This window comes from Oreochromis aureus, linkage group 5, assembly GCF_013358895.1.
Source record: "Oreochromis aureus strain Israel breed Guangdong linkage group 5, ZZ_aureus, whole genome shotgun sequence".
In the NCBI taxonomy this organism is placed as follows: domain Eukaryota; kingdom Metazoa; phylum Chordata; class Actinopteri; order Cichliformes; family Cichlidae; genus Oreochromis; species Oreochromis aureus.
The window spans coordinates 31,212,345-31,222,003 of NC_052946.1; the positions used below are offsets into that span (position 1 = coordinate 31,212,345).

Genomic DNA, 9,659 nt, shown 5'->3' on the forward strand with positions numbered 1-9,659 from the left:
GGCTCGTTGGTCTAGGGGTATGATTCTCGCTTAGGGTGCGAGAGGTCCCGGGTTCAAATCCCGGACGAGCCCTCGTCTTTTTGCGTTCGTTCCATAGGTTTTAATATCGTTGTCCCTCAGGTTTATCACACTTCTTTTTCCACTATGAATTAAAGTGTTGTTTTAATAATTTTTTGCTACATAAGTTTGCTCACTAGATGACCCTTTAATATTGCCTACTGTCAGGTGAGGGAAGCCCATGGGTGGGCTGGTTGGGTTGATGGGGTGTGGCACAGCAGGGGAAATATTCATTTATAAATAAGTTGCTCTGCTCATGCTGTTTGTGGATTTAGACAACTGAATTCAACAATATGTAAACATGTGTTTCGCACATTATCATGACTGTTTTGGATTAATTAGGACATAGGAAGTAAGCAAAATTACCTGCCACATGAAAAATGTTACTCCGTTTGTGCTCACTCCTCTACAACAACACTAGATAGATGCTGAATTACCAGTTATGCCACTTTGACATCTATAAATGCATGACAGGGAAGAGAAGGGAAACTGAGATGTGTTGAGGCTGTATGTGAACTATATCTCCATCTTGTCTGCTGGAAGTAACACCAGGTTAAAGCAAATGAAGAATTAACTTTTTCAGCAGTGTTAACCTGCCTATCAAAGGTGATTACTCATTTACTGAAGTTACCAGAGCCCTAACATTTATTAAATGAAAAAGCTAAAGCTTTGATTTTACCTTTAGTGAGTCATGTATAACCCAGCTATTCATTCAAACACAAGGTAAAAGTAAACGAGCCTATAAAAAGGTTTAGCCAAAAACATCCCAAATCTCTAAAGCTGATGACTTGTTAGTACCAGGATAGCATCACACAGTTGTTCCACAATACAAAGGTGCTCTATTAGATTGAGATCTGGTGACTGTGGAGGGCATTTGAGTGCAATGAACTCATTGCCATACTCAAGAAACCAGTTTGAGATGGTTTGAGCTTTTTGACATGGCATTTTATTCTGCCGGAGGAGACATGGTCCCACAGATCAGCAGTACACTGTACAGTACACAAGAATACTCTGTGGGCCGCAAAGAGTGCCAAAAAATATCTCCTACACCATAAAACCTCCACCCCCAGTTTAAACCGTTGATAGAAGGCTGGAGGAACTCATGTTTTCATGTTACTTACACCAAACTCTGACACTATAATCCAAATGTTTCAGCACATATTGAGACTCATCAGAGAATGCAGCATTTTTTCCAATTATCTGTTGTCCAAATCTAGTGAGCCTGTGCCTCAGTTTTCTGTTCTGGCCTTGTGCTCCTGTGGCCCATCTCCTTCGAGGTTTGACATGTTGTGCGTTCAGACTTGTTACAAACATTACATTGTTATGTTTGTAACAAGGCAGATAAAGGAAGCCCAAAGGCTGATAAAAACTTTTCATGCTTTTTTGCATACCAATTATTAAGAAACACAATTCATTACATCAGAATATTGAAGAATATATTTCATATTTTATGCATAATTACATCATTTTACTTTCTAAAGAATAGCCTGGTTGTTTAAGGCTTAAATTTGAAAACGAGTGTTTTGGTTAACAACGCTTCTCCTATCCATCTGTCCATCTGTTCATTTTCCTTTCACTGTTTTATGACAGTTTTATACTAAATTTCGAGAGTTTATCAGTGAATTGTTTAACTGAAGATTGAATATAATGCAGTTCACCTAAAGCAGCAGCTCTAAATGATAAATAATCTAAATAATACACTCAACGTCCACCGGAGGGCACACATCACCAAACTATTTTTACCGCATGCTGCTGACCTGTTAGCATGAGCATATTCCATGCATACATTTATTTTCCAGCAAGTGTCAGTATCGTACCTTCTGCATTCTTTCAGCCTGCTAGCTTCACTAAGCTCCAAGCGGAGTACGCATCACAGAAATCAGCTCTCTCTCAAACTTTGCTCATTGCCACTGCAACTAGTTTAAAGTACACCAGCTATCAGGCCCTCCTACAAGCCTGTGCAGTTTCCTGGTTTACGTGGTGACAAGTAGACCTCTGAAAGTGCTTTATTAAACAGAAATCAGTGCCAGCACACATCAAAACCAACCAAACCTAAAAGCAACTATATTGTAAAATCTAATTAGATAAGAAAAAGTAAATAGCTTCTCAAAGACAAACTGCAAAGAAAACAGAAAGATGGCGTGACCTCTTTTGTTGTCCGTCCTGCTGAGCAGGCAACCTGGAGGAGGTGAGTCCTGCAAATATTATAATTTGTTCAGCACAAGAGCTAACCAGATCTTTAATTACAAATAATAATAGTAATTTGAAGTTGGAAAAAGTTATGACTAAGATCTTCTAGTCCACAGAGATAGGATGGCCAGCATCTTATGCAAACTGTCATTGTGAAATAATGCCTGAAAATATATATAAAAATACCAATTAATTATGAGCTAATAAACACAATCCAAGGTAAGAGCATGTTGTAATAATCTCCATAACAACAAACTCTTAAACCTGCTTAAAAGACTTTAAAAAACACATCCAGTGTGCACAAGGATGTGTCTGCCTTTACACTGCATGGTTCACAGTGCCAAAGTAACCTCCAGCGTGCTTCTTTTAAAAAAACAAATAGAAAAACAAATATTTCCAGGAACTTTTTTCTATCTCTGAGGGAGTTTTGTTTCACTTTCACAGTTTGTTTCACGTGGATGAAAGAAACAGTCAATCCCACGCCCGTATTTCTTATCCTGTTCATGGTCGAGCTGCTGGAGCTCATCCCACTACATCCTTACACAGAAAGGGGATGTTGACAGTCTTTGTCTGGGTCAACACAGATACGGAAAGCTTCAAAATTTCAGATTCATAGTGGCTAAATATTGACACGTGTTTGGACTGTGAGAGATCACGCACAGTTAACACAGGCGAGGCCCCCACAGCCGGTGGGTCCCGTTTGAGCCAATAGTCTCTTGTGAGAATTTGTGAGAGTTGCATTTTGGATTTTCACAACTCTGAATCCCCACATCCAATCAGGTGTCCTCTTTGAAGGACCGATACCCTGATTCATGAATTAAGTCACCAGTTTGAACCAAACCCAGCATTCCAAAAGGTGAAGATCAGTCTTGTTTTCAACATTTACGTTGGTCTGAACAGATGAATCGAACGTTTACACGCCCCAGTTTTTTTTTGTTTTGTTTTTTTTTGCTCCAACGCTAAATTTCATAATTTCAGCAGGTTACTGGTAGCACTAAAGCAACCTCCTCCTCCTCAGCCTCCTCAAACCATACTCCTCTACACCTGTTGGGCAAGTTTAGCATTCATCCACACATACAGTTGATTCCCAAGAGAAGCGGATAAAAGCAGGCAAGTACTAGAGGAGGATGAGGACTAGCACTGCACTTTCGTGAACACCAGATTATAATAACAATTGCAGCTGCATGTGAAAGGAGTTTAATCCATTCCTTACAGCTTTATTTTTGAGGTTGAAAACACCACCAAACTCTGAGCACTCTGAGCTGAGTATTTCTCTCAATAGATGCATGCTACGTGCTCAGCATAGTGAGGGTCGGCAAGCTATGACTTCTTTGGTGAAGGGCTTTATGCTCAGTGTCAGAATCACAGGGCATGTCATTGCTAAATCGTCCTTCATGCTCAGCACATAGTTTCCTTTGATACAGCATGTATACGACTGAGCCGACTTTAATTTATTTTTCATTGGATGTTTTCTGGATTAAATCTATGTACCAGAAAATGAGCACATAAAAGAAAGTGCGTGGTTGTGGAATTTTGTGAGTCCTGACTTGAATCCTGCCTGGAGCATCAAATGTTACGTCAACATGCCGCAACATCTCAAATCTGTTCCATGATTTACAATAAGTATGTTTCTAACTTTCCCCCATAAAACTAAATCTCTTTATCAGTTGAGCAGAAGACTTTTAGTTCTTTTAGTTTTACAGTCTATTTATGCTGAAAGGCAAAATTCTGGGACATTTTGCATGTTTGAAGTTTTTCCTGCTATCAGATATTTAACCTAAAGGCAGTGAAGGGCTTCAGATGAGCGTGCAGTCACTCTGTATCATGAATTTGATAATATCACAGTACTGAAATAGGAACAGAGGAATGCTGCATTATCTTATTGCTCTTATTGTACGTCATGATATTGTGCAGTCAATCGTGATAGGGTTCCATGTAATGCATATTCTCATTAGTGATTAAACTGCAGACTTTGCAGGAATTGTAGATATTTTGATACCCTTGATCAGTATCCATTTGCACCATTACAGCTTTGCAGTATTTGGCTGAATCTTTGCATATATAACATGCATAGCCCTGTATCATCCTGCTGCTTCTATCAGCACACATTATCAAAAACAACTATAGTGACCTGGTTCCACTTGCGTCCATACATGCCCATGCCATAACATTCATGATTAAAAGATGTGGTATTCTTCAGAGCATGCCTGTTTTTTCTCCTTTCCCATACTTTTCTCTTCCCATCATGCTGGTACAATTTAATCTTGCTTTCATCTCACAAAAGAATTGTTTTAGATGCTTTTTAGCAAAGTCTAATCTGGCCTTTGTGTTGTTGAGTGTAGAAAGTGGTTTCCATCTTGTTGTAAACCCTCTGTATTTCTATTAATGAAAATATTTCTTGATTGGAGACTTTGACCATGATACGGCTACTTACCCAAGTTTACTTGACTTGGTTAAATGTTATGAAGTTGTTTTAGTTGTCTTCTGTCATCTTCCAGGATGTTTGCCCAGTGCATTCCTTGTTTTTGAGAATGTACCAGTGTTGATGCGACCACCCCTGAAGTTTTTGTTTTCTCTACATTGGGTTTATTTTGCTTTTTGAGGCCAATGATGGCTTCCTTAGCTTGAATCAACATTTCTTTGGACCTCATATTAAGAGTTGAACTGAACAGCTACAAAATGTAAGTTGAACAGTTGGAATCACCTTCAGATCTTTTATCTGCCACACTTGTCATGAAATAATGAGAGACTGACCTGACCATGAAACTGGTCTTACTTTTGAGCCTTTGAAAATGGGGAACCAAATTGTCAAAAATTCCAAAGCAGTTCATTCAATTTGTTAAACTCTCTGAAAAAGAGTGGAACGTCTGTGCAGAGCCAAAATTCCCAAAAACGTTGCCATTATCCAAACATTTGTAGACCTAGCTATCTAAAAATTATGGGAAAAACATGACCATAGATTCACAGCATCTGTAGCCTGATAAATATTTAGTTACTCTAATATATCACAGTTTAATGTTTGACCATTTGATCTTGGATGAAGCAATCAGTTGGAATAAAGAATGACTTAATTACACATAATTTCAAGAATACTGAACTAATATTTTACCTCTGATCTGATGAACGAGTCTTGCTTTTTTTAAAGTAGAGCCACATGTCAGTCTAAAAAATGGGAGAAAAACAACCCCAGACAACACCAGACTGCAGTATAATAAATTAATTGTTTACGTGCAGTTTTCTTGATGACCAAAGAAAATCTATGATTTTGAGGCAGTTACAAAGTTATAAATATGTTAACGTTCATCTTTGGCTTGATTTACTCAGTTCTTGAGTTTGTCATTTCATTTAATTTGTGCATTCATCAGTGAAAATATTCATTCTGTCAAGTGTTTATACTTGTTTATTTTCCATGCAGACACCGACTTGTAGTCAGTCCTCAGATGCACCTCAAAAGGCGTAAATATTTACAGCAGCACCAACACACATTATAAATGGAAGACGTTTGTCTCTTGCATACTAATCTAAACAATCAAAGACTCCAATGTTTGTTGTATTGAAAGTACTAATACCCTCAGGTTATTTATTATTCACACATGAATCGACTTTCAAAGCAAGGTAAGAGTAGATCTGCCTATAAAAGGGTTGCAATTACATAAATATATCTCAGTTTTTCCACATACATTGAATCTACCGTCATTTCAGCCTCTTTCAGCTTCATTCAAACCTATGGACTGAGGATCTGTTTATCTAATTACATGTACATTACAATTTATAGTCAGTAGGCAAGCAAACAAGAGCAGTTTGATTCAAACACCTTAGCTAACTCTATAAATATTTGAGGTATTGTAATCAAGCGCATTTTGTATTTGGGGGTTTTAGCATCCTAAAACACCAGATAATTTTATTTGTTAGTGAATAAATATTATAATGAACAAAAGTATGTTTCTTTTACAATACAGAGATGACAACAGACCTCAGAGCATATGTTTATGTTCTTCTATTAAAATTTAAGGCCAAAAGAAACAATCATGGCTCAATGAAAAAGAGACACTTTTGATATACAGAAAATTAAACCATAGTCAGATATGAAAAGGCCTGGCAAAAATAGATATTTTTTACTTCCATCCTATAAAAAAAAATCTAAACTGCAATTAAAGCCCCAACATTCATTACTGTTATTAGGTATTCGGTGAATGTGCCATCTTTTGGCAACACTTTGAAAATGTTATTTTTTTGCAATATTCTGAAAGATATGAAGCGATCCCAGCACTGGGACATCCAGAATCGATGAGAGTTAGAGAATCTTACGCTTGTTTTCACTGAAACAGAGCAAAAAGAAAGCACAGATAAATTATGTTGTGTTTCTAAGACAAGAGCACAAAACTAAGTCTACTTTTTCCAAACACAGCGTTGGCAGCACTAAACCAAAAACACATTTCCAAATGGAATTCTGCGTTAGATTAAAACAATAAGCGCCTTTATTTTGGAAACATTTTTGTTTTGTGATTTTTACACCAATATTGTGCTCAGGCAACTGAAAGGACAAATAAACTTTAGCCAGCGAATGTACAGAACAACCTTTCAATCTTTTTTACTTTTGGCCCGCTAAATTTCACAGCCATAACACACACACACACACACACACACACACACACACACACACACAGAAAGAAAAACATAAGCTTTAGCGTGCACTGATAGACATTTGACCCACCAACGCAAACAGTCCTTTTCTGCAGACTTTTCAGTGATTAAAGGGTCTTTTTTTCATTCTCTCGTGACTGTATATGGATCTGAGATAGGAACATACACACATCCAGAAAACTGAGACAGCGGTTTGTTGTGTTCAAACTTATGCAAACCGCAGATCAGATAAACACCAAAATCCTCCTTTAGAGCCAGAAAGGTTTTACAATCATTGCTTTGAAATTATATACATTTATAGTCATAACAGAGTGAAGTTAACTGACTATTTCATCTAAAACCTCCATATGGTTGATATTGTTAAAAAAAAAAAAAAATTTAAAAATTACTTGCACAGGTGGGTGATTACAGTCTGGTGCAGAACTTATTTCTAAAATAACCCTGCAAATAATTGCAGCTAAAATAATTTTGTGTAATTTGGCCATCTGGATAAAATCTCTTTTACTGTAGATAAATGAGATCCTCTGAGGTTTTTCTGCTTGATAACTGTTTGTCCTTAAACTTTTTTAAGCAGCACAGTGTGAAATTAGATTTTTATAGAAAATAAAATTAGTTACATCTGTTTTTGTGATTTAGCCGTAGGTACGAGCTGTTGAAATGCCAGCTTAAAGTTGAACGCTGCCTTCACTGATGTTTTTGTCTTTATGGGTTCATGTTTTAGTAACTGATCACTGTTAAGTGTATACAACTATTCACAATCACACTCCAATAATGAGAGATCACTCGAAACAATCGAACATGATTGACTGAGATAGAGAAATTAATGTATTTGTCGATTAGACTTCGATGACCCATCATGGCAAAACAGAATCCCCCCACCCCCATAGTTTAGACACTGGTGGTGAAGATGAAGACTGAGGCCTGGATCAAGCTCTGACTGAGATGTCAGAGCAGATGGGGAGGAGTAGGATTGCACAAATGAAGGTCTGAAAGGGAGAGTGATGGTGATCACAGATCTAAACTATGCAAAGTGGAGGCTGATTGGCCCAAAGAAGGCGGGCAAGAAGATGATTGGACTAATGGAGTAATGATGACAATATTGAGATTGACAGCGAAAGCGTTTAGAGAACAGAAAAGCTGCCTAACACCCAGGAAAGCAGGCAGATGACTGATTACAGATCATCCTTATTGAATTTACACATAAGCTTCATTTTAATATTTATCTATGCATGCAAAGTGATGATTTTCACACAACTTCTGAGGTGGGCATGATGATAGTGTACTATAAAATGTTCATGTAACAGTCTACACTGATTAAAATGCCATTTAGAGCAATGAGAAAATTACTTATTAGAAATTATACAGTGAGTGCAGAATTATTAGGCAAATGAGTATTTTGTCCACATCATCCTCTTCATGCATGTTGTCTTACTCCAAGCTGTATAGGCTCGAAAGCCTACTACCTATTAAGCATATTAGGTGATGTGCATCTCTGCAATGAGAAGGGGTGTGGTCTAATGACATCAACACCCTATATCAGGTGTGCATAATTATTAGGCAACTTCCTTTCCTTTGGCAAAATGGGTCAAAAGAAGGACTTGACAGGTTCAGAAAAGTCAAAAATAGTGAGATATCTTGCAGAGGGATGCAGCAGTCTTAAAATTGCAAAGCTTCTGAAGCGTGATCATCGAACAATCAAACGTTTCATTCAAAATAGTCAACAGGGTCGCAGGAAGCGTGTGGAAAACCAAGGCGCAAAATAACTGCCCATGAACTGAGAAAAGTCAAGCGTGCAGCTGCCAAGATGCCACTTGCCACCAGTTTGGCCATATTTCAGAGCTGCAACATCACTGAGTGCCCAAAAGCACAAGGTGTGCAATACTCAGAGACATGGCCAAGGTAAGAAAGGCTGAAAGACGACCACCACTGAACAAGACACACAAGCTGAAACGTCAAGACTGGGCCAAGAAATATCTCAAGACTGATTTTTCTAAGGTTTTATGGACTGATGAAATGAGAGTGAGTCTTGATGGGCCAGATGGATGGGCCCGTGGCTGGATTGGTAAAGGGCAGAGAGCTCCAGTCCGACTCAGACGCCAGCAAGGTGGAGGTGGAGTACTGGTTTGGGCTGGTATCATCAAAGATGAGCTTGTGGGGCCTTTTCGGGTTGAGGATGGAGTCAAGCTCAACTCCCAGTCCTACTGCCAGTTTCTGGAAGACACCTTCTTCAAGCAGTGGTACAGGAAGAAGTCTGCATCCTTCAAGAAAAACATGATTTTCATGCAGGACAATGCTCCATCACACGCGTCCAAGTACTCCACAGCGTGGCTGGCAAGAAAGGGTATAAAAGAAGAAAAACTAATGACATGGCCTCCTTGTTCACCTGATCTGAACCCCATTGAGAACCTGTGGTCCATCATCAAATGTGAGATTTACAAGGAGGGAAAACAGTACACCTCTCTGAACAGTGTCTGGGAGGCTGTGGTTGCTGCTGCACGCAATGTTGATGGTGAACAGATCAAAACACTGACAGAATCCATGGATGGCAGGCTTTTGAGTGTCCTTGCAAAGAAAGGTAGCTATATTGGTCGCTGATTTGTTTTTGTTTTGTTTTTGAATGTCAGAAATGTATATTTGTGAATGTGGAGATTGGTTTCACTGGTAAAAATAAATAATTGAAATGGGTATATATTTGTTTTTTGTTAAGTTGCCTAATAATTATGCACAGTAATAGTCACCTGCACACACCGATATCCCCCTAAAATAGC

At 38.3% G+C, this 9,659-nt stretch overlaps 1 non-coding gene across 1 annotated transcript; it reads left to right on the top strand.

Annotated features, from left to right (window-relative positions):
* trnap-agg lies at window positions 1-72 on the top strand. The gene has a single exon. It is a non-coding gene; the product is annotated as a tRNA-Pro (tRNA).
* The last annotated feature ends 9,587 nt before the right edge of the window (window positions 73-9,659 follow it).